The following is a 25,521-nucleotide window of genomic DNA, read 5'->3' on the forward strand; positions in this document are numbered from 1 at the left end:
GTCCTAGTACAGTGTAGTCTACTAAATGGGGTCAGTCCCAGTTTAGTCCACTAAATGGGGTCAGTCCCAGTACAGTCTACTAAATGGGGTCAGTCCTAGTACAGTCGACCAACAGCCATTCAAACAAACACACATCCAGTCCACTAAATGGGGTCAGTCCTAGTACAGTGTGGTCTACTAGATGTCGTCAGTCCTAGTACAGTGTAGTCCACTAAATGGGGTCAGTCCTAGTACAGTACAGTCTAATAAATAAGGTGAGTCCTAGTACAGTGTAGTCTCCTAAAAGGGGTCAGTCCTAGTACAGTGTAGTCTACTAAATGGGGTCAGTCCTAGTACAGTACAGTCCACTAAATGGGGTCAGTCCTAGTACAGTGTAGTCTACTAAATGGGGTTAGTCCTAGTACAGTGTCGTCCACTAAATGGGGTCAGTTCTAGTACAGTGTAGTCTACTAAATGGGGTCAGTCCCAGTACAGTCTAATAAATGGGGTGAGTCCTAGTACAGTGTAGTCCACTAAATGGGATCAGTCCTAGTACAGTGTAGTCCACTAAATGGGATCAGTCCTAGTACAGTGTAGTCTCCAAAATGGGGTCAGTCATAGTACAGTGTAGTCTACTAAATGGGGTCAGTCCTAGTACAGTACACTAAATGGGGTCAGTCCAAGTACAGTGTAGTCCACTAAATGGGGTCAGTCCTAGTACAGTCTAATAAATGGGGTCAGTCCAAGTACAGTGTAGTCCACTAAATGGGCTCAGTCCCAATACAGTCTAATAAATGGGGTCAGTCCTAGTACAGTGTAGTCTACTAAATGGGGTCAGTCCCAGTAAAGTCTACTAAATGGGGTGAGTCCTAGTACAGTGTAGTCTACTAAATGAGGTCAGTCCCAGTACTGTCCACTAAATGGGGTCAGTCCTAGTACAGTGTAGTCTACTAGATGGGGTCAGTCCCAGTACTGTCCACTAAATGGGGTCAGTCCCAGTACAGTCTAATAAATGGGGTCAGTCCTAGTACAGTGTAGTCTAATAAATGGGGTCAGTCCTAGTACAGTGTAGTCTACTAAATGGGGTCAGTCCTAGTACAGTGTAGTCTACTAAATGGGGTCAGTCCTAGTACAGTCTAATAAATGGGGTCAGTCCTAGTACAGTGTAGTCTACTAAATGAGGTAAGTCCTAGTACAGTCTACTAAATGGGGTCAGTCCTAGTACAGTGTAGTCCACTAAATGGGGTCAGTCCTAGTACAGTCTAATAAATGGGGTGAGACCTAGTACAGTGTAGTCTACTAAATGGGGTCAGTCCTAGTACATTGTAGTCCACTAAATGGGGTCAGTCCTAGTACAGTCTAATAAATGGGGTCAGTCCTAGTACAGTCTAATAAATGGGGTCAGTCCTAGTACAGTGTAGTCCGCTAAATGGGGTCAGTCCTAGTACAGTCTAATAAATGGGATGAGTCCTAGTACAGTGTAGTCTACTAAATGGGGTCAATCCTAGTACAGTGTCATCCACTAAATGGGGTCAGTTCGAGTACAGTGTAGTCCACTAACTAGGGTTAGTCCTAGTACAGTGTAGTCCACTAAATGGGGTCAGTCCTAGTACAGTTCACTAATTGGGGTCAGTCCAAGTACAGTGTAGTCCACTAAATGGGCTCAGTCCCAATACAGTCTAATAAATGGGGTCAGTCCTAGTACAGTGTAGTCTACTAAATGGGGTGAGTCCTAGTACAGTGTAGTCTACTAAATGGGGTCAGTCCCAGTTTAGTCCACTAAATGGGGTCAGTCCCAGTACAGTCTACTAAATAGGGTCAGTCCTAGTACAGTCGACCAACAGCCATTCAAACAAACACACATCCAGTCCACTAAATGGGGTCAGTCCTAGTACAGTGTGGTCTACTAGATGTCGTCAGTCCTAGTACAGTTTAGTCCACTAAATGGGGTCAGTCCTAGTACAGTACAGTCTAACAAATAAGGTGAGTCCTAGTACAGTGTAGTCTCCTAAAAGGGGTCAGTCCTAGTACAGTGTAGTCTACTAAATGGGGTCAGTCCTAGTACAGTACAGTCCACTAAATGGGGTCAGTCCTAGTACAGTGTAGTCTACTAAATGGGGTTAGTCCTAGTACAGTGTCGTCCACTCAATGGGGTCAGTTCTAGTACAGTGTAGTCTACTAAATGGGGTCAGTCCCAGTACAGTCTAATAAATGGGGTGAGTCCTAGTACAGTGTAGTCCACTAAATGGGATCAGTCCTAGTACAGTGTAGTCCACTAAATGGGATCAGTCCTAGTACAGTGTAGTCTACTAAATGGGGTCAGTCATAGTACAGTGTAGTCTACTAAATGGGGTCAGTCCTAGTACAGTACACTAAATGGGGTCAGTCCAAGTACAGTGTAGTCCACTAAATGGGGTCAGTCCTAGTACAGTCTAATAAATGGGGTCAGTCCAAGTACAGTGTAGTCCACTAAATGGGCTCAGTCCCAATACAGTCTAATACATGGGGTCAGTCCTAGTACAGTGTAGTCTACTAAATGGGGTCAGTCCCAGTTTAGTCCACTAAATGGGGTCAGTCCCAGTACAGTCTACTAAATGGGGTCAGTCCTAGTACAGTCGACCAACAGCCATTCAAACAAACACACATCCAGTCCACTAAATGGGGTCAGTCCTAGTACAGTACAGTCTAATAAATAAGGTGAGTCCTAGTACAGTGTAGTCTCCTAAAAGGGGTCAGTCCTAGTACAGTGTAGTCTACTAAATGGGGTCAGTCCTAGTACAGTACAGTCCACTAAATGGGGTCAGTCCTAGTACAGTGTAGTCTACTAAATGGGGTTAGTCCTAGTACAGTGTCGTCCACTAAATGGGGTCAGTTCTAGTACAGTGTAGTCTACTAAATGGGGTCAGTCCCAGTACATTCTAATAAATGGGGTGAGTCCCAGTACTGTCCACTAAATGGGGTCAGTCCCAGTACAGTCTAATAAATGGGGTCAGTCATAGTACAGTGTAGTCTAATAAATGGGGTCAGTCCTAGTACAGTGTAGTCTACTAAATGGGGTCAGTCCTAGTACAGTGTAGTCTACTAAATGGGGTCAGTCCTAGTACAGTCTAATAAATGGGGTCAGTCCCAGTACTGTCCACTAAATGGGGTCAGTCCTAGTACAGTGTAGTCTACTAGATGGGGTCAGTCCCAGTACTGTCCACTAAATGGGGTCAGTCCCAGTACAGTCTAATAAATGGGGTCAGTCCTAGTACAGTGTAGTCTAATAAATGGGGTCAGTCCTAGTACAGTGTAGTCTACTAAATGGGGTCAGTCCTAGTACAGTGTAGTCTACTAAATGGGGTCAGTCCTAGTACAGTCTAATAAATGGGGTCAGTCCTAGTACAGTGTAGTCTACTAAATGAGGTAAGTCATAGTACAGTCTACTAAATGGGGTCAGTCCTAGTACAGTGTAGTCCACTAAATGGGGTCAGTCCTAGTACAGTCTAATAAATGGGGTGAGACCTAGTACAGTGTAGTCTACTAAATGGGGTCAGTCCTAGTACAGTGTAGTCCACTAAATGGGGTCAGTCCTAGTACAGTCTAATAAATAGGGTCAGTCCTAGTACAGTGTAGTCTGCTAAATGGGGTCAGTCCTAGTACAGTCTAATAAATGTGGTGAGTCCTAGTACAGTGTAGTCTACTAAATGGGGTCAATCCTAGTACAGTGTCATCCACTAAATGGGGTCAGTTCGAGTACAGTGTAGTCCACTAAATAGGGTTAGTCCTAGTACAGTGTAGTCCACTAAATGGGCTCAGTCCCAATACAGTCTAATAAATGGGGTCAGTCCTAGTACAGTGTAGTCTACTAAATGGGGTGAGTCCTAGTACAGTGTAGTCTACTAAATGGGGTCAGTCCCAGTTTAGTCCACTAAATGGGGTCAGTCCCAGTACAGTCTACTAAATGGGGTCAGTCCTAGTACAGTCGACCAACAGCCATTCAAACAAACACACATCCAGTCCACTAAATGGGGTCAGTCCTAGTACAGTGTGGTCTACTAGATGTCGTCAGTCCTAGTACAGTGTAGTCCACTAAATGGGGTCAGTCCTAGTACAGTACAGTCTAATAAATAAGGTGAGTCCTAGTACAGTGTAGTCTCCTAAAAGGGGTCAGTCCTAGTACAGTGTAGTCTACTAAATGGGGTCAGTCCTAGTACAGTACAGTCCACTAAATGGGGTCAGTCCTAGTACAGTGTAGTCTACTAAATGGGGTTAGTCCTAGTACAGTGTCGTCCACTAAATGGGGTCAGTTCTAGTACAGTGTAGTCTACTAAATGGGGTCAGTCCCAGTACAGTCTAATAAATGGGGTGAGTCCTAGTACAGTGTAGTCCACTAAATGGGATCAGTCCTAGTACAGTGTAGTCCACTAAATGGGATCAGTCCTAGTACAGTGTAGTCTACTAAATGGGGTCAGTCATAGTACAGTGTAGTCTACTAAATGGGGTCAGTCCTAGTACAGTACACTAAATGGGGTCAGTCCAAGTACAGTGTAGTCCACTAAATGGGGTCAGTCCTAGTACAGTCTAATAAATGGGGTCAGTCCAAGTACAGTGTAGTCCACTAAATGGGCTCAGTCCCAATACAGTCTAATACATGGGGTCAGTCCTAGTACAGTGTAGTCTACTAAATGGGGTCAGTCCCAGTTTAGTCCACTAAATGGGGTCAGTCCCAGTACAGTCTACTAAATGGGGTCAGTCCTAGTACAGTCGACCAACAGCCATTCAAACAAACACACATCCAGTCCACTAAATGGCGTCAGTCCTAGTACAGTGTGGTCTACTAGATGTCGTCAGTCCTAGTACAGTGTAGTCCACTAAATGGGGTCAGTCCTAGTACAGTACAGTCTAATAAATAAGGTGAGTCCTAGTACAGTGTAGTCTCCTAAAAGGGGTCAGTCCTAGTACAGTGTAGTCTACTAAATGGGGTCAGTCCTAGTACAGTACAGTCCACTAAATGGGGTCAGTCCTAGTACAGTGTAGTCTCCTAAAAGGGGTTAGTCCTAGTACAGTGTCGTCCACTAAATGGGGTCAGTTCTAGTACAGTGTAGTCTACTAAATGGGGTCAGTCCCAGTACAGTCTAATAAATGGGGTGAGTCCTAGTACAGTGTAGTCCACTAAATGGGATCAGTCCTAGTACAGTGTAGTCCACTAAATGGGATCAGTCCTAGTACAGTGTATTCTACTAAATGGGGTCAGTCATAGTACAGTGTAGTCTACTAAATGGGGTCAGTCCTAGTACAGTACACTAAATGGGGTCAGTCCAAGTACAGTGTAGTCCAATAAATGGGGTCAGTCCTAGTACAGTCTAATAAATGGGGTGAGTCCTAGTACAGTGTAGTCTACTAAATGGAGTCAGTCCCAGTTTAGTCCACTAAATGGGGTCAGTCCCAGTACAGTCTAATAAATGGGGTGAGTCCTAGTACAGTGTAGTCTACTAAATGGGGTCAGTCCCAGTACAGTCTACTAAATGGAGTCAGTCCTAGTACAGTCGACCAACAGCCATTCAACCAAACACACATCCAGTCCACTAAATAGGGTCAGTCCTAGTACAGTGTGGTCTACTAGATGTCGTCAGTCCAAGTACAGTGTAGTCCACTAAATGGGCTCAGTCCCAATACAGTCTAATACATGGGGTCAGTCCTAGTACAGTGTAGTCTACTAAATGGGGTCAGTCCCAGTACAGTCTAATAAATGGCATGAGTCCTAGTACAGTGTAGTCCACTAAATGGGATCAGTCCTAGTACAGTGTAGTCTACTAAATGGGGTCAGTCCCAGTACAGTCTAATAAATGGCATGAGTCCTAGTACACTGCAGTCCACTAAATGGGATCAGTCCTAGTACAGTGTAGTCTACTAAATGGGTTCAGTCCTAGTACAGTGTAGTCTACTAAATGCGGTCAGTCCTAGTACAGTGTAGTCTACTAAATGGGGTCAGTCCTAGTACAGTACAGTCCACTAAATGGGGTCAGTCCTAGTACAGTGTAGTCTACTAAATGCGGTCAGTCCTAGTACAGTGTAGTCTACTAAATGGGGTCAGTCCTAGTACAGTACAGTCCACTAAATGGGGTCAGTCCTAGTACAGTGTAGTCTACTAAATGCGGTCAGTCCTAGTACAATGTAGTCTACTAAATTGGGTCAGTCCTAGTACAGTACAGTCCACTAAATGGGGTCAGTCCAAGTACAGTGTAGTCCACTAAATGGGGTCAGTCCTAGTACAGTACAGTCCACTAAATGGGGTCAGTCCTAGTACAGTTTAGTCCACTAAATTGGGTCAGTCCTAGTACAGTACAGTCCACTAAATGGGGTCAGTCCTAGTACAGTACAGTCCACCAAATGGGGTCAGTCCTAGTACAGTGTAGTCCACTAAATGGGGTCAGTCCTAGTACAGTACAGTCCACTAAATGGGGTCAGTCCTAGTACAGTACAGTCCACTAAATGGGGTCAGTCTCAGTACAGTTCACTAAATGGGGTCAGTCCTAGTACAGTTCACTAAATGGGGTCAGTCCTAGTACAGTTCACTAAATGGGGTCAGTCCTAGTACAGTGTAGTCCACTAAATGGGGTCAGTCCTAGTACAGTCTAATAAATGGGGTGAGTCCTAGTACAGTGTCGTCTACTAAATAGGGTCAGTTCCAGTTTAGTCCACTAAATGGGATCAGTCCCAGTACAGTCTACTAAATGGGGTCAGTCCTAGTAAAGTCTAATAAATGGGGTAAATCCTAGTACAGTGTAGTCTACTAAAATGGGTCAGTCCCAGTACAGACTACTAAATGGGGTCAGTCCTAGTACAGTCTACTAAACAGGGTCAGTCCCAGAACAGTCCACTATATGGGGGTCAGTCCCAGTACAGTCGACCAACAGCCATTCAACCACACACACATCCAGTCCACTAAATGGGGTCAGTCCTAGTACAGTGTAGTCTACAAGATGTCGTCAGTCCTAGTACAGTGTAGTCCACTAAATGGGGTCAGTCCTAGTACAGTACAGTCTAATAAATGGGGTCAGTCCTAGTACAGTACAGTCCACTAAATGGGCCAGTCCTAGTACAGTGTAGTCTACTAAATGGGGTCAGTCCTAGTACAGTGTCGTCCACTAAATGGGGTCAGTTCTAGTACAGTGTAGTCTACTAAATGGGGTCAGTCCCAGTACAGTCTAATAAATGGGGTGAGTCCGAGTACAGTATAGTCCACTAAATGGGGTCAGTCCTAGTACAGTGTAGTCTACTAAATGGGGTCAGTCCTAGTACAGTGTAGTCTACTAAATGGGGTCAGTCCTAGTACAGTGTAGTCTACTAAATGGGGTCAGTCCTAGTACAGTGTAGTCAACTAAATGGGGTCAGTCCTAGTACAGTGTAGTCAACTAAATGGGGTCAGTCCTAGTACAGTACAGTCCACTAAATGGGGTCAGTCCTAGTACAGTGTAGTCCACTAAATGGGGTCAGTCCTAGTACAGTACAGTCCACTAAATGGGGTCAGTCCTGGTACAGTGTAGTCCACTAAATGGGGTCAGTCCTGGTACAGTGTAGTCCACTAAATGGGGTCAGTCCTAGTACGGTACAGTCCACTAAATAGGGTCAGTCCTAGTACAATACAGTCCATTAAATGGGGTCAGTCCTAGTACAGTACAGTCCACTAAATGGGGTCAGTCCTAGTACAGTACAGTCCACTAAATGGGGTCAGTCTCAGTACAGTTCACTAAATGGGGTCAGTCCTAGTACAGTTCACTAAATGGGGTCAGTCCTAGTACAGTTCACTAAATGGGGTCAGTCCTAGTACAGTGTAGTCCACTAAATGGGGTCAGTCCTAGTACAGTCTAATAAATGGGGTGAGTCCTAGTACAGTGTCGTCTACTAAATACGGTCAGTTCCAGTTTAGTCCACTAAATGGGATCAGTCCCATTACAGTCTACTAAATGGGGTCAGTCCTAGTAAAGTCTAATAAATGGGGTAAATCCTAGTACAGTGTAGTCTACTAAATGGGGTCAGTCCCAGTACAGACTACTAAATGGGGTCAGTCCTAGTAAAGTCTAATAAATGGGGTAAATCCTAGTACAGTGTAGTCTACTAAATGGGGTCAGTTCCAGAACAGTCTACTATATGGGGGTCAGTCCCAGTACAGTCGACCAACAGCCATTCAACCACACACACATCCAGTCCACTAAATGGGGTCAGTCCTAGTACAGTGTAGTCTACAAGATGTCGTCAGTCCTAGTACAGTGTAGTCCACTAAATGGGGTCAGTCCTAGTACAGTACAGTCTAATAAATGGGGTCAGTCCTAGTACAGTACAGTCCACTAAATGGGCCAGTCCTAGTACAGTGTAGTCTACTAAATGGGGTCAGTCCTAGTACAGTGTCGTCCACTAAATGGGGTCAGTTCTAGTACAGTGTAGTCTACTAAATGGGGTCAGTCCCAGTACAGTCTAATAAATGGGGTGAGTCCTAGTACAGTATAGTCCACTAAATGGGGTCAGTCCTAGTACAGTGTAGTCTACTAAATGTGGTCAGTCCTAGTACAGTGTAGTCTACTAAATGGGGTCAGTCCTAGTACAGTGTAGTCAACTAAATGGGGTCAGTCCTAGTACAGTGTAGTCAACTAAATGGGGTCAGTCCTAGTACAGTATAGTCCACTAAATGGGGTCAGTCCTAGTACAGTGTAGTCCACTAAATGGGGTCAGTCCTAGTACAGTACAGTCCACTAAATGGGGTCAGTCCTGGTACAGTGTAGTCCACTAAATGGGGTCAGTCCTGGTACAGTGTAGTCCACTAAATGGGGTCAGTCCTAGTACGGTACAGTCCACTAAATAGGGTCAGTCCTAGTACAGTTCACTAAATCGGGTTGGTCCTAGTACAGTACAGTCTACTAAATGGGGTCAGTCCTAGTACAGTGTAGTCCACTAAATGGGGTCAGTCCTAGTACAGTGTAGTCCACTAAATGGGGTCAGTCCTAGTCAAGTACAGTCCATTAAATGGGGTCAGTCCTAGTACAGTGTAGTCCACTAAATGGGGTCAGTCCTAGTACAATACAGTCCACTAAATGGGGTCAGTCCTAGTACAGTCTACTAAATCGGGTCAGTCCTAGTACAGTGTAGTCCACTAAATGGGGTCAGTCCTAGTACAGTCTACTAAATGGGGTCAGTCCTAGTACAGTGTAGTCCACTAAATGGGGTCAGTCTTAGTACAGTACAGTCCACTAAATGGGGTCAGTCTTAGTACAGTACAGTCCACTAAATGGGGTCAGTCTTAGTACAGTTCACTAAATGGGGTCAGTCCTAGAACAGTGCGGGAGGTTCCATTTCCCAGTGGATTTACTGGCTGCATTCACTAGTTCCATCGGGCCCTAGGGGTCTGAATACTTTCTGAAGCCTCTGTAGATAAATGTGGAGTAAGTCAAGGGGTCTGAATACTTTCTGAAGGATCTGTAGATACATGTGTAGTAAGTCAAGGGGTCTGAATACTTAACATGTCAAATGGCCATCCCCAAGCCAAGCTGGGTAACATGTCAAATGGTCATCCTAAGCCAAGCTGGGTAACGTGTCAAATGGCCATCCCTAAGCCCAGCTGGGTAACGTGTCAAATGGCCTTCCCTAAGCCAAGCTGGGTAACGTGTCAAATGGCCATCCCTAAACCAAGCTGGGTAACATGTCAAATGGTCATCCTAACCCAAGCTGGGTAACGTGTCAAATGGCCATCCCTAAGCCAAGCTGGGTAACGTGTCAAATGGCCATCCCTAAACTAAGCTGGGTAACATGTCAAATGGTCATCCTAAGCCAAGCTGGGTAACATGTCAAATGGCCATCCCATTAATTGAAACCTCTTAACTTTTCTCAATAGGGGGGCGCTGTTTTCACTTTGTAATAAATCATGCCCAAATTAAACTGCCTCGTACTCTATTCTAGCTCGTACAATATGCATATTATTATTACTATTGGATAGAAAACACTCTCAAGTTTCTAAAACCGTTTGAATTATATCTGTGAGTAAAACACAACTCATTTTGCAGCAAACTTCCTGATAGGAAGTGAAAAATCTGAAATCGATCCTCTGTTCCAGGGCCTTCCTATTCATTTGCTTGAAATCTATGGATATACATGCACTTCATACGCCTTCCACTAGATGTCAACAGGCAGTGGGAGATGGAATGGGGTGTCTAGCTTGATCTGAGGTCGAACAAGAGCTTTTGGAATGACGTGTCTGGAAATGTCATTGTCTTCGAAGGCGCGAGAAGGAACCCCAGATTGCCTTCTGAAAAGCTTTCGGTATACATGGTAGATATCTCCGGCTCTGATATTATTTGATAGATGTGATAAAAACATCATAAAGTAGTTTTTTTCAACCGAGTTGTATCAGTTTATTGAGCGTTAATTGCGAGTTTTGGAATTTTCTTTTCTTCGCGTGAGGTGAAGTTGGGCACGTCTGCGCTACATGGCTAGCTATGGTTGCTAATTCGACAGGAGAAGAGGACATTCGAAAACCAAACAACGATTATTCCGGACCAAGGACTCCTTGTACAAGATTCTGATGGAAGCTCAGCAAAAGTAGGAACCATTTATGATGTTATTTCGTATTTCTGTGGAAAATGTTTAGTCCTATTTTCCGCCCTTATTGCGGGCGCTGTCTCGCTATAACGTAAGCTGTTTGTTATGGTAAAGTTATTTTAAAAAATCTAACACGGCGATTACATTAAGAACTAGTGTATCTTTTATTTGCTATCCAACATGTATTTTTTACTAAAGTTTATGATGAGTTATTTTGTCAGATTAGGTGAGAGTCAGAAATATATCCTGAGATTCTGGGAAAAAGTTGCTACATTTTCACAATGTATAACCATGGATTTCAGCTCTAAATATGCACATCTTCGAACAAAACACAAGTGTATTGTATAACCTGATGTTATAGGACTGTCATCTGATGAAGTTTGTCAAGGTTAGTGAATCATTTTATATCTTTTGCTGTTTTTTTGCGATTGCTACCTTTTGCTGCTGATAAATGCGGTTGTGTGTTTGGCTATTGTGGTAAGCTAATATAATGCTATATTGTGTTTTCGCTGTAAAACACAAAAAAAAAAACGGTAATATTGGCTGGATTCACAAGATGTTTATCTTTCATTTGCTGTACACCATGTATTTTTCATAAATGTTTTATGATGAGTATTTAGGTATTTCACGTTGCTCTCTGTAATTATTCTGGCTGCTTCTGTGCTATTTGTGATTGGAGCTGCAATGTAAAACTATGATTTTATACCTCAAATATACACATTTTTCAAACAAAACATAGATTTATTGTATAACATGTTATAAGACTGTCATCTGATGAAGTTGTTTCTTGGTTAGTGACTAATTATATCTCTATTTGGTCGGTTTTGTGATAGCTACCTATGCGGTAAAAAAATTGTGAAAATATGCGGTTGAGTCTTTTGCTATGGTGGTTAGCTAATAGAAATACATATTGTGTTTTCGCTGTAAAACATTTAAAAAATCGGAAATGATGGCTGGATTCACAAGATGTGTATCTTTCATTTGGTGTCTTGGACTTGTGATTTCATGATATTTATATGCTAGTATTTACTTGTGGCGCTATGCTAGTCAGCTTTTTGAATGAATGAATGAATACCAAGTAGATTAAGGATCTCTACAGATCGGTGTCCCACCCACGGGACGGTTGAGCTAATGTGCGCTAATGCGATTAGCATGAGGTTGTAAGTAACAAGAACATTTCCCAGGACATAGACATACATGATATTGGCAGAAAGCTTACATTCTTGTTAATCTAACTGCACTGTCTAATTTCCAGTAGCTATTACAGTGAAATAATACCACGTTATTGTTTGAGGTATTCACAGTTATGAACTTGAAAAGAATACATTATGGCCTTTCTTCTGCATTTCAAAGATGATGGTATAAAAAAAATACAAAAAAATGTTGTTTTTTTCTTTATATTATCATTTACCAGATCGAATGTGTTATATTCTCCTACATTAATTTAACATTTCCACAAACTTCAAAGTGTTTCCTTTCAAAAGGTATCAATAATATGTATATCCTTGCTTCAGGTCCTGAGCTACAAGCAGTCAGGCAAAAAAAAATAAAAAAATGTGAGGCTTCTTAAGAGTTAACTGTTGAAATTAAAGATCCCAGAATATTTCCATATGCACAAAAAGCTTAATTATCTCAAATGTTGTGAACACATTTGTTTATATCCCTGTTAGTAAGCATTTCTCCTTTGCCAAGACAATCCATCCACCTGACAGGTGTGGCATATCAAGAAGCTAATTAAACAGCATGGTCACTACACAGGTGCACCTTGTGCTGAGGACAATAAATGGCCACTCGAAAATGTGCAGTTTTGTCACACAACACAATGCCACAGAAGTTTTGAGGGAGCGTGCAATTGGCATGCTGACTGCAAGAATGTCCACTAGAGCTGTTGCCAGAGAATTCAATGTTAATCTCAACCATAAACCGCCCCCAACGTCATTTCAGAAAATTTGGCAGTACGTCTAACCGGCCTCACAACCGCAGACCATGTGTAACCACGCCAGCCCAGGACCTCCACTTTCGGCTTCTTCATCTCCGGGATTGTATGAGACCAGACCCCGTACAGCTGTTGAAACTGAGGAGTATTTCTGTCTGTAATAAAGCCCTTTTGTGGGAGAAAACTAATTCTCATTGGTTAGACCTGGCTCCCCAGTGGGTGGGCCTATGCCCTCCCAGACCCACCTATTGCTGCGCCCCTGCCCAGTCATGTGAAATCCATAGATTAGGGCCTAATGAATGTATTTCCTTCTATGAACTGTAACTCAGTAAAATATTTGAAATTGCTGCATGTTGCGTTTATTATTGTTCAATGTATAATGCATGTATGTATGTATATATTTATATATATATTCCAAAGTCTGACATTGCCCAATCTGATATATATATATATATATATATATATTTTTTTACATTTATTTTGGTTTTGTGTGTTTTGTTTTGTTACGTTTTACTGCATTGACTGTTGGATCTATGAACGTAAGCATTTCGCTGCACCTGCGATAACATCCGCTAAATATGTGTACATGACAAAGACCATTTGATTTGATTGATGTGCTTGTTTTCATTACATAAATGCTTCATAGTTCACAAAAAGTGACGTTATAGAGTCTCATAGAACACAACGTATCCGATCTCCTAAACCTGTGTTTACCGCAGACCTTATTTTCCGTGTTTATCCAAAAACCCTACAAAAAAAACGATTAATTTCACAATAGGCTTTGTCCAACGAACCATGGCGGAGTTAGTGCCAACAAAAAGATGCCACATTAATATTTGTCTCTGTTTGCGTCTTTCAGCGATGCATTCAGGTCGCTCGAACGTTTGCTACGTTGTAGAGCGGTTTGTGCTGAACGACACGGTTTGCCAAAACGTTATTGTACGTTCTTGAACAGCCTTTGAGATACGTTTGCTCCGTTCGGTGGGTGTGCCAGGGTGTGACTTTAATTATTGATGATGTATTTAAAAGGAGCGGTGCATTTTTAACACACAACCCAACCCTTCCTCGTTGTTCCAACTGGTCGTTCCGTACAGTACCGTTTTTGTTCGATTGAACGTTGCATTACGTTTGTATGTACTGAACGCAGCCCAGTCGATGCTGCCCTTGTGACGTATAATCTAGTGGACGGGACGCTTCTTCGAGAACAACAGCAGTTAGTCAGACACATCGTTAGCGTGCTAGACAACATCGCAGAAACATTGAAGCCCTTCAGACCATTTCAGTGTCTATTTGCCACTGTGTTTTGAATACACTTCTGTCGTATCTACTAGTTACCCCATTTAATGTCATATTTACGTTGTTAGTCATCTAGATTAGACTATCCCTAAGATAATGCTAATTAGCTTGCTAACATCCCCGACCATGAACTCACTAAGCTACTCTCCTCTTGCAGAAGAAGAGGTGGTCTGCTGGACGGAGAAAGAAGGTCTTTGGTTGAACGTTGTTGTGAAAGAAGGGAAGATACGTTGGGGGTGAAAGAGGAGGAGGATACGTTGGGGGTGAAAGAGGAGGAGGATGTTACAGTAAAAGAGGACGAGGATGCAGTTTTTGGATTGAAGGCGGAGGAAGAAGAGGAGGTTGGAGATCTGTTTAACATCAGTGAGTACCGTCTCTGCAGTCGTTGAGCCAATATGCAGTAAAGGGGTTCTACACTTTAATGTTGTTCTGTAGGAATGGCTGAAGTTTTTGTTTGTTCCAGTTTTTGGATTGAAGGACGAAGAAGAAGAGGAGGAGACTGAAGATCTGATTAACACCAGTAAGTATAGTCTTAAACAGAACGTTAACAATGGATCAATGCATCCAGTCTAGAGGCGAAAGAAACGCCTGTTTAGGAGAGGTGCTGGCTAGTGGAGTAGAACACCTGTTTAGGAGAGGTGCTGGCTAGCAGAGTAGAACACCTGTTTAGGAGAGGTGCTGGCTAGCAGAGTAGAACACCTGTTTAGGAGAGGTGCTGGCTAGCGGAGTAGAACACCTGTTTAGGAGAGGTGCTGGCTAGCAGAGTAGAACACCTGTTTAGGAGAGGTGCTGGCTAGCAGAGTAGAACACCTGTTTAGGAGAGGTGCTGGCTAGCGGAGTAGAACAAGTGTTTAGGAGAGGTGCTGGCTAGCGGAGTAGAACACCTGTTTAGGAGAGGTGCTGGCTAGCGGAGTAGAACACCTGTTTAGGAGAGGTGCTGGCCAGCGGAGTAGAACACCTGTTTAGGAGAGGTGCTGGCTAGCGGAGTAGAACACCTGTTTAGGAGAGATGCTGGCTAGCGGAGTAGAACACCTGTTTAGGAGAGGTGCTGACTAGCAGAGTAGAACACCTGTTTAGGAGAGGTGCTGGCTAGCAGAGTAGAACACCTGTTTAGGAGAGGTGCTGGCTAGCAGAGTAGAACACCTGTTTAGGAGAGGTGCTGGCTAGCGGAGTAGAACACCTGTTTAGGAGAGGTGCTGGCTAGCGGAGTAGAACACCTGTTTAGGAGAGGTGCTGGCTAGCGGAGTAGAACACCCGTTTAGGAGAGGTGCTGGCTAGCAGAGTAGAACACCTGTTTAGGAGAGGTGCTGGCTAGCAGAGTAGAACACCTGTTTAGGAGAGGTGCTGGCCAGCGGAGTAGAACACCTGTTTAAAAGAGGTGCTGGCTAGCGGAGTAGGATCATTCGAGGAGCTAGCCATCGTTCACACATACAATAGCCTGCTAATACCTTAGCTAGCTTTTAACCACATGTTGAATTCAGAATGTTGATATCATCCTAAAAAGTACAATTACAAGTGCGTCTTAACAATACCATCCACTTATGAGTAACCTCTAAATATACAACATTATTGATGAACAAAACACTGTGTATGACTTTGTGCTTAAAATAATCAAACTTTTCTGAAGATGACAGAAAAAGCGTGCCTACCTCTCAAAGTGCATCAAAATGATTTGAGCACGAGCACACAGGGCAAAACGTAAGTACACACTCCCCTACTCCCAGGATGCAGACATGCATAATAACAAATCAACATGCCATATTAATATATGAACCTGGTGAAATTCACACAGTACTTTAACAACTGTAACATGAAAGCAAACTGTGTCCTGCGTAACTTCATGAGGATGGACACGAGGACCAGGAGGGGATCTGCAGCTCCCCGCCGTGTCCCAGAGGAGGAGTCTGCTGCTCTGCAGGATGTTTCAAGGATGGGGTCCAACAACGCAGCAAGAGAGGCAATCCGTGTGCAGGAGATCTTCACCTCCTACTTCTTCAAAGAGGGTGCTGTTCCCTGGCAACACCATAGACTACACTATGCACAACCAAAGGCTCTTTTAAGAGCCATTCACATTGCAATAAGAGTATTCTTCCATTTACTTAGCTATGTCAACTGCAGTTATTCAATTCCTAGTTTCTCTCCCTTTGATTTCTACTTCTCATATGAGGGTGCTGTTTAGGTAAGGGTGTGATGTCTGTGCAAAAACAAAACAGGCTATTTTAAATCACTAATATTGAAACAATGTAGAACAATTAGACACCCTATAACGCACACCTGCACACTCATGTATCAATCTGATTGATGGATTGTGTTGTGCAGTAAGCAGGCTCAGGTGTATAACTGTGGCTCCTTCCATCTTCAAAGAATAGGCAAGAGGGCCAACCATGGAGAATAGTAAGACACTTCATTATTTCTATAACTACACTATATTGTTTGTCCTCTTGTGTCCGTTCATGTTTTTCAGCATAAACTACTCTGCAGCCACTTAGTGTGGTGTGGACACCAGGTGAGGCCACACACAGATTCCTGTTGAACACTGTCACTTTAACTACCTTATTTTCTCAATAACAGTCTCTCCTTCACTTCATCCCTCTCTCCCTTTCTCCCTAAATCATCTAGGTTATATCAGCTGTGTCGGTGAACCCCTCCTACATCTGAACTGGCTACATAGAGGGCACAGCATGATCAGAGGTGAGAGGTCACTTGGTCAGGTCAAATGGGAGTATTATTAAAGAGATGCTTTACATTGAAATACAGATAGATGCAGTTGTCCCAGAGTTAACGATCCCAGGTCAGTTTATATTATACAGAAAGTATTATTAAAGAGATGCTTTACATTGAAATACAGACAGAGATGCAGTAGTCCCAGAGTTAATGATCCAAGGTCAGTTTTGCATTTCACCTCCTGATTGATAACTAACAATGTCAGAATAAGAAATAAAAACAGAAGGCTTAAACATGCTCTCTCTCTCCATCCGTCTCTTGTCTGCAGACATGTTTTGATGTGAGAGGATGCCAACCCCCAGTCCCATCATCGCCACCTCACCTGCTTTTAAGATAACCTTTGGGCCGACTAGAGGAACTATTATGTAATTGTGATGAACTGAGAGAATATTTAGGTAGCACTGTGATTCATTATTTTTTTTATTTTTTATTTATTTATTTTATTTAACCTTTATTTAACCAGGTAGGCAAATTGAGAACACGTTCTCATTTACAATTGCGACCTGGCCAAGATAAAGCAAAGCAGTTCGACACATACAACAACACATAGTTACACATGGAGTAAAAACAAACATATAGTCAATAATACAGTGAAAAAAAAAATAAGTCTATATACAATGTGAGCAAGTGAGGTGAGATAAGGGAGGTGAAGGCAAACAGATATATGTATAAATAAATAAAAATATAAAAAGGCCATGGAGGCGAAGTGAGTACAACACAGCAAGTAAAATAAAAACTAAAAAACACTGGAATGGTTGGTTTGCATTGGAAGAAAGTGCAAAGTAGAGACAGAAATAATGGGGTGCAAAGGAGCAAAATAAATTAATAAATAAATACAGTAGGTAAAGAGGTAGTTGTTTGGGCTACATTGTAGATGGGTTATGTACAGGTGCAGTAATCTATGAGCTGCTCTGACAGCTGGTGCTTAAAGCTAGTGAGGGAGATAGGTGTTTCCAGTTTCAGAGATTTTTGTAGTTCGTTCCAGTCATTGGCAGCAGAGAACTGGAAGGAGAGGCGTCCAAAGGAAGAATTGGTTTTGGGGGTGACTAGAGAGATATACCTGCTGGAGCGCGTGCTACAGGTAGGTGCTGCTATGGTGACCAGCGAGCTGAGATAAGGGGGGACTTTACCTAGCAGGGTCTTGTAGATGACCTGGAACCAGTGGGTTTGGCGACGAGTATGAAGCGAGGGCCAGCCAACGAGAGTGTACAGGTCGCAGTGGTGGGTAGTATATGGGGCTTTGGTAACAAAACGGATGGCACTGTGATAGACTGCATCCAATTTATTGAGTAGTGTTTTGGAGGCTATTTTGTAAATGACATCACCGAAGTCGAGGATTGGTAGGATGGTCAGTTTTACAAGGGTATGTTTGGCAGCATGAGTAAAGGATGCTTTGTTGCGGAATAGGAAGCCAATTCTAGATTTGACTTTGGATTGGAGATGTTTGATGTGGGTCTGGAAGGAGAGTTTACAGTCTAACCAGACACCTAGGTATTTGTAGTTGTCCACATATTCTAAGTCAGAGCCGTCCAAAGTAGTGATGTTGGACAGGCGGGCAGGAGCAGGCAGCGATCGGTTGAAGAGCATGCATTTGGTTTTACTTGTATTTAAGAGCAGTTGGAGGCCACGGAAGGAGAGTTGTATGGCATTGAAGCTCGCCTAGAGGGTTGTTAACACAGTGTCAAAAGAAGGGCCAGAAGTATACCGAATAGTGTCGTCTGCGTAGAGGTGGATCAGAGAATCACCAGCAGCAAGAGCAACATCATTGATGTAAACAGAGAAGAGAGTCGGTCCAAGAATTGAACCCTGTGGCACCCCCATAGAGACTGCCAGAGGCCCGGACAACAGACCCTCCGATTTGACACACTGAACTCTATCAGAGAAGTAGTTGGTGAACCAGGCGAGGCAATCATTAGAGAAACCAAGGCTGTCGAGTCTGCCAATGAGGATGTGGTGATTGACAGAGTCAAAAGCCTTGGCCAGGTCAATGAATACGGCTGCACAGTATTGTTTCCTATCGATGGCGGTTACGATATCGTTTATGACCTTGAGCGTGGCTGAGGTGTACCCATGACCAGCTCTGAAACCAGATTGCATAGCGGAGAAGGTGTGGTGTGATTCGAAATGGTCGGTAATCTGTTTGTTGACTTGGCTTTCGAAGACCTTAGAAAGGCAGGGTAGGATAGATATAGGTCTGTAGCAGTTAGGGTCAAGGGTGTCCCCCCCTTTGAAGAGGGGGATAACCGCAGCTGCTTTCCAATCTTTGGGGATCTCAGACGACACGAAAGAGAGGTTGAAGAGGCTAGTAATAGGGGTGGCAACAATTTCAGCAGATAGTTTTAGAAAGAAAGGGTCCAGATTATCTAGCCCGGCTGATTTGTAAGGGTCCAGATTTTGCAGCTCATTAAGAACATCAGCTGACTGTATTTGGGAGAAAGAGAAATGGGGAAGGCTTGGGCGAGTAGCAGAGGGGAGGGCAGTGCTGTTGTCCGGGGTAGGGGTAGCCAGGTGGAAAGCATGGCCAGCCGTAGAAAAATGCTTATTGAAATTCTCAATTATAGTGGATTTGTCGGTGGTGACAGTGTTTCCTATCTTCAGAGCGGTTGGAAGCTGGGAGGAGGTGTTCTTATTCTCCATGGACTTTACGGTGTCCCAGAACTTTTTTGAATTTGTGTTGCAGTAGCCTTGGCTGTTCTAACTGCCTGTGTATATTGGTTTCTGGCTTCCCTGAAAAGTTGCATATCACGGGGGCTGTTCGATGCTAATGCAGAACGCCATAGGATGTTTTTCTGTTGGTTAAGGGCAGTCAGGTCAGGAGAGAACCAAGGGCTATATCTGTTCCTGGTTCTAAATTTCTTGAATGGGGCATGCTTATTCAAGATGGTGAGGAAGGCATTTTTAAAAAATGACCAGGCATCCTCTACTGACGGGATGAGATCAATATCCTTCAAGGATACCCCGGCCAGGTCGATTAGGAAGGCCTGCTCGCTGAAGTGTTTCAGGGAGCGTTTGACAGTGATGAGTGGAGGTCGTTTGACCGCTGACCCATTACGGATGCAGGCAATGAGGCAGTGATCGCTGAGATCTTGGTTGAAAACAGCAGAGGTGTATTTGGAGGGCAAGTTTGTTAGGATGATATCTATGAGGGTACCCGTGTTTACGGGATTGGGGTGGTACCTGGTAGGTTCATTGATAATTTGTGTGAGATTGAGGGCATCAAGCTTAGATTGTAGGGTGGCTGGGGTGTTGAGCATGTTCAAATTTAGGTCGCCTAGCAGCACGAGCTCTGAAGATAGATGGGGGGCAATCAGTTCACATATAGTGTCCAGAGCACAGCTGGGGGCAGAGGGTGGTCTATAGCAGGCGGCAACGGTGAGAGACTTGTTTTTAGAGAGGTGGATTTTTAAAAGTAGAAGTTCAAATTGTTTGGGAACAGACCTGGATAGTATAACAGAACTCTGCAGGCAGTCTTTGCAGTAGATTGCAACACCGCCCCCTTTGGCCGTTCTATCTTGTCTGAAAATATTGTAATTGGGGATAAAAATGTCTGAATTTTTGGTGGTCTTTCTAAGCCAGGATTCAGACACGGCTAAAACATCCGGGTTGGTAGAGTGTGCTAAAGCAGTGAACAAAACAAACTTAGGGAGGAGGCTTCTAATGTTAACATGCATGAAGCCAAGGCTATTACGGTTACAGAAGTCATCAAAAGAGAGCGCCTGGGGAATAGGAGTGGAGCCAGGTACTGCAGGGCCTGGATTCACCTCTACATCACCAGAGGAACAGAGGAGAAGTAGGATAAGGGTACGGCTAAAAGCTATGAGAATTGGTCGCCTAGAGCTACTAGAGCAGAGAGTAAAAGGAAGTTTCTGGGGGCGATAAAATAGTTTAAAGGAATAATGTACAGACAAAGGTATGGTAGGATGTGAATACAGTGGAGGTAAACCTAGGTATTGAGTGATGATGAGAGAGATCTTGTCTCTAGAAACATCATTGAAACCAGGTGATGTCATCGCATATGTGGGTGGTGGAACTGAGAGGTTGGATATGGTATAGAGAGCAGGGCTAGAATCTCTACAGTGAAATAAGCCAATAAACACTAACCAGAACAGCAATGGACAAGGCATATTTACATTAAGGAGAGGCATGCTTAATCGAGTGATCAATAAGGGTCCAGTGAGTAGAGGTTGGTTGGGGTCGTGGCGATCCAGACAGCTGGCCGGGTATATGGCTATCGGTAGCAGCATAGGATGGAGGTCTGTTTGTAGATACCTCGTGCGTTTCCGTCGGTAGGTTCCGTGTAGTGGGGTTTTGTTCAGATAGCAGCCGATAAGACAGCTAACGATTAGCGGGCCTCAGATGAGCGTTCAGGTAACGTCGGGACGGAGGTGCCGGTTGGATAAATCCCTCGGGCAGATAACGTCGGCAGTCAGTCGTGAAGGCCCGGTGGGGTTCCGTATCTGCAGCAGCAACAAAAGAAACGGGTCCGGATGGTGATGGAACTCCTCAGCTGGCTAGCTCCAGCATGATTTGAGTTTGCTCCGGGGTCGACGTAAGCCAATAGTCACACGGTATGCAGCTAGCTAGCTGCGAAATCAAGGTGCAAGTGTCCAGAGCCTGCGGTTGGAATCCGGGGAAACTGAGAGAAAAAAAGTCCCGGAATGCTCCGGTCCGAGTCGCGTTGCACAAAAGTGCCGGTAGATTATCGAGCTAAAGGAATAGCTGATGACCGCAAAACGTGGGCAGCTGAAACACCAACGCTAGCCAGCAAACCGGCTAATTTCGGGGCAGCTACAGATTAGCTTCTGGCTAGCTATCGGAGTAGCTTCTGGTTAGCTTTCAGGCTAGCTTCTGAATTAGCCCCTGGCTATCTTCCACGATGGATTTTCAGATTGAGGTAAATAATACTTATTGTAATTGGTGAAGCGGGTTGCAGGAAAGCTTTTGCAGGAAAGCTTTTGTAGTTGAGTTCTTGGATAATAAAATAAATAAAAGATATGTGAATAAAAGGTGTAAATATATATATATACAGGACACGACACGACGATACGGAAAAAGACGTCTGAACTGCTAAGCCACCTTGTGCTGTCTTCCCTGCTCCTATGTGCTTACCTCTTTCCCTTTCTGTCTTTTACACCTCTCCCACCACCTCCTCTTTCTTCCTCTGTTTTTATAATGCACAACAGATGTGCATTGAAGTACAGATTGAACTTGTATTTATAACACTTGGATAATGAGCTTTTCAATAAAGCGTTTCACATTCTCTACTGGTTGAAATGAAGTGTAATGTGATGAAATACTCCACCTATCCTGTGTTTATCAGATCAATGCAGATGAAGGGCATTAGATGTTGAGATGAACCGGTGTTAGAGTATTTACATGATGTATAGGGAGTGTAGTGTTCTGTTTTTAACATTATATTTCTGTTTATATGAATTAACTAGTTAAATCCTGTTTCTAGTCTATTAGTTACAATGTGTAACCATTAATGTCCCAGGACCAAGACTGGTAAACACTGTTGAAGTGTAGAATTGTAATACATACATGCAGACACAGCATCATTCAAAGACTGGAATTTGATCATCTCAAAGACATTCATACCTAAACTGCACCTTTATTTGCCAAGGTAGAGTACATGATCAGTGAATATATTAAATGTGCAGGCGACAATGTGGGGATCTCATGCTTGGTAATAACCACATGTATATACGACTTGCATCCTTGGTACAACATGATATTATATTCTACTCAATCCATAGGCTTCATTAATGTCATTCAGGCGGTTTTGAAGTTGATACAACTGGCTATGATAGCTGAGGTTCATAGCTAGGTTCTGAACTAATATGCATACCAAACGTTTGGGTCCATACACAGATCGGCTAGATAGCTAGCTACACATCCATAGGCATAGAGGTATTTTAATCATCCACTGCACAATAAGCAAGTAGTATTGTGATTTTTTCAGTACATATGTGGCAATTATTTGTTTCAGAAGGAGCCAGAAAAACTAGTGCACTCTATGTGCTCTATGTCATTGGACACCATAAGACACGTGGTTATTCCTGTAACTGTTATGGCCAACCTCTTGGGTCTGTTCCAGAACAGGGGTTCCCCTTTCAGAGGAGTCAGCAGGATGTCATGTATTGGTTATTCCTGTAGAGTGCCATGGTCTGTTGCTATGGTCCTACATGCATGAAACTATTTATGTGAGACTCTACAGGTTCCATGTCCTAATATGAAGGCAATATGATAACGGTGGCTAAATGCCAGAGGTGATGAGCCAATAAGAGGAGTTACTATGAGTGTGACGTAGGAAGGACAAATGTATAAAACATGTGTGCTGGAAGGCACTTGTCCGGCTCGGCTTTTATTATGAAGTAATAAAAAGTATATTTGAACTCACATGCTCCGGTATTTGTGATTTGTGAATGAATTTTATGATAAAAAAAAAATGCATAATCGTTTGTCTCTACATTAACTAAGATGCGATGGAACGGTTGACGAAAAAATGAAATCACAGAAAAAATATATTGACTGAGTGTTACCCACTCCAGTCAGAATATGACGATGTGCGGATTTAAGGCAATGCTGCTAGTGTGACGTATAATCTAGTGGACGGAACGCTTCTTCAACAGCAGCAACAGTTAGTCAGACTCCTGTTATTAGTCACCAAGCGGGCTGGTTAAGTTAGCATTAGCCTAGCTAGCTAAAATCTCCGACCATGAGGTCACTTAGCTCCTCTCCTGCTAAAGAAGTGAAAGATGAGTTGTATATTAGCCACTGTGTTTTAAACCCTCTTCTGTCGTCTAGTTAATTATCCGAGTTAATTTCATATTTATGCTGCTGTTGTTTTTAGTCAGCTAGAGGGCTGATTATGTTATCATTAGCATATCTGGATAATATCTCCAACCATGAGTTCACTAACGTTAAGCTACTCTCCTCCTGCTACAGAAGAGGTCTGCTGGATGGAGAAAGAAGCTCTCGTCAAAGAGGAGGAGGAAGAGAAAGATGTTACAATACAAAAACAAGTAGAGACTGTTACCGTGAAAGAAGAAGAGAAAGACGTTTCAGTGAAAGAAGAGGAAGACGCGTTCAGAGTGAAAGAGGAGGAGGATGTTACTGTGAAAGAAGAGGAGGAGGATGCAGTTTTTTGATTGAAAGAGGTGGAGGGGGAGATGACTGTCACATCCAAAAAGGAGGAAGAAGAGGAGGAAACTAGGATATCTGGTCCCGGTTTCCCAAACGCATCTTAAGGCATCATTGTAATTAAGTTTAGTTAATGTAGAAGCCTAAACGTTTGCCCCCTTATCATTTAATTTCAACATGATATGGATATTAGCCTCAGGGGAAAAATCCAGGCTTTGAATTGGAAGAGTACTATTTATGCATATATATAAATCCATTTTTTTTAAATCATACAAATCTTAAACGTGTGACCCGTTCTATACATCTGTTGTTCGTCATGTAGATTGAAAGGGGTGTATCTTCGCTGTAAAAGACCTTTGTACTATTGTCTCGTGGCTCTCAACGAATCATCTGGGGGTGATTCGTCGACCAGCCATCATTATCGTAGAACACTCAATTGATTCACTTTATATGTGTGCGTTGTATTGACCTGCTCCCTTATTAATAAGTGAATAAAGATTTAGTTTAAGAATAACTCTGACTTGTGTGATAAGTTTGTCTCCTCATTTGATATTAAAGAAATTAACCACATTTGGCGATGGGGATGTGAATCTTCACTTGGTGACAGCTCCTGACGACCTGGGTAAATCGTGCACGAGGGATCCTTCAAACTTGAAATCTGAGGGAGACCACACTTGGGGAACGGAGCAGATGGACCCACCTTTGATCTGAGAGGCAGCGAGCCGAGTGGATACCACATCTCAAACGTAGTTAAAAAAAAATTAAAAGTGAGCGGAGTTTTTAGAGTGGAGTTTTTAGAAAATGCTCGTAGGCTCTGAGTGTGTTTTCCTGTGTGAGGAGGGCACCCACCTTGTATGTGTAAAGAAAGCCGAGCCAGCTATCTGTGTGAACTGAATGAAAACTAGAATCTGTGTTTACTAGTTAAGACTATTTTATTATATAGTACAAGCTAGTAAGGTGCACCTGTAATTATTTTAAACCTGTAATTGTTTTTAACCTGTAATTATTTTAAACCTGGATCCCATTTTAGAAGTATTGAAAGATGTAAATGTATGGGTTACATTATCCTAGGAACTAACCATGACATAGAAATGTGAAAATATTCCTGTAGGTTAAAATATTGTTGAAAAACAACTAATTGATTAGGTATATTTGGGAATAGCATTGTGTGACTGCGATATGAGAGTTGTGTGATTGAGTCTTAATATGAAGTTTGGATTGTAACAGAGATCTATAGTTCCTCACAGAGATCTATAGTTTAGTTTATTTTTTGTTCCGCTGGGAGTATGTTTGGAGAGCTGCTTCGTAGCTATGGAGAGTTCTTGAAAAAGCAAGTGGAATGGTTGTCATGAGTACCAGAGAATTTCTTACGTTTTATATGGGTTCTGTGAATATGAAAATATGATGAATTGTATGTGTCTATAATCGATTACTAGAGATTTGAAAAAGTAATACTGGGAATATAATTAGATACAATTTAAACAACCCATATGTAGACGAATGTAGGTTTTGAGTTGGTCTCTTTAATGGATCATTTGATAAAGATGAGATTTAAGCATTATTAAACTGTCAACAAAGTCTGTGCAGTTGTCTCAGAAACTGATGGGAGTGTCCACTTTAGGGTAAGTTACCCTAAGGATGAAACTATAAAATGCTTATTGGATTTTCTCCGTCCGGCTACTACATTTGAAATAAAACTGCCCTTAAGGCAGGGGTTCTTCCCAGTTTGAGAGGAGTCGCAAGATTTATTGAATAAACCTTTTTCCATAAAGTTAGAGTGAACCAAGGAGGCAATCAAAGAACTTCAATGTTTCTGCTGTTTTGTCGCAGTTGAGAAAGTACTTTCAGACAAAAAGCTAAAAAGCAACTGC

The 25,521-nt window shown here is 42.9% G+C and overlaps 1 long non-coding RNA gene across 2 annotated transcripts; it reads left to right on the top strand.

Moving 5' to 3' along the window:
• Window positions 1–13,664: 13,664 nt before the first annotated feature.
• Window positions 13,665–24,164, top strand: LOC129839014 (uncharacterized). Of its 2 annotated transcripts, XR_008756953.1 has the most exons (4): window positions 13,665–14,146; window positions 14,247–16,474; window positions 16,776–16,872; window positions 23,456–24,164. It is a non-coding gene; the product is annotated as an uncharacterized LOC129839014 (long non-coding RNA). The 2 variants fall into 2 exon arrangements; XR_008756954.1 differs by lacking the exon at window positions 16,776–16,872.
• The last annotated feature ends 1,357 nt before the right edge of the window (window positions 24,165–25,521 follow it).

This window comes from Salvelinus fontinalis, chromosome 40, assembly GCF_029448725.1.
Source record: "Salvelinus fontinalis isolate EN_2023a chromosome 40, ASM2944872v1, whole genome shotgun sequence".
Lineage (NCBI taxonomy): Eukaryota > Metazoa > Chordata > Actinopteri > Salmoniformes > Salmonidae > Salvelinus > Salvelinus fontinalis.